The 256-nt window shown below is 67.6% G+C and overlaps 1 protein-coding gene across 1 annotated transcript in view; it reads right to left on the bottom strand.

Moving 5' to 3' along the window:
- EWSR1 (EWS RNA binding protein 1) overlaps positions 1-256 on the bottom strand; it is a gene marked incomplete at its 3' end in the record, with an annotated part of 24,987 nt that overhangs the window by 23,358 nt on the left and 1,373 nt on the right. The window lies entirely within an intron of this gene.

Raw genomic sequence — 256 nt, 5'->3', positions numbered from 1 at the left:
AGGCGGAGGGGGCAGGGGAAAGAGGGGAGGGGGCACCCACCGCCCCCCAGTTGGGCAACCTGGCATGGCGGGGGCTAGGCCCCGGGGTCTCCCTTGGACCAAGGAGGGGTCCCGGGGCTCCCTCCATCCAAGAGGAGCTCTAGCGGCTCCCCAGGTTGAAGGGCTCCTCCAGGGCCTCCCTTCATCCTTGGGAAGCTCCAGGAGCTGCCTTGGTCCAAGAGGGCATCCATGGGTCTCCCGTGGTTTGAGAAGGTCT

Source organism: Aptenodytes forsteri, unplaced genomic scaffold, assembly GCF_000699145.1.
Source record: "Aptenodytes forsteri isolate BGI_AS27 unplaced genomic scaffold, ASM69914v1 Scaffold129, whole genome shotgun sequence".
In the NCBI taxonomy this organism is placed as follows: domain Eukaryota; kingdom Metazoa; phylum Chordata; class Aves; order Sphenisciformes; family Spheniscidae; genus Aptenodytes; species Aptenodytes forsteri.
This window is presented reverse-complemented; position numbering and strand designations above follow the sequence as displayed.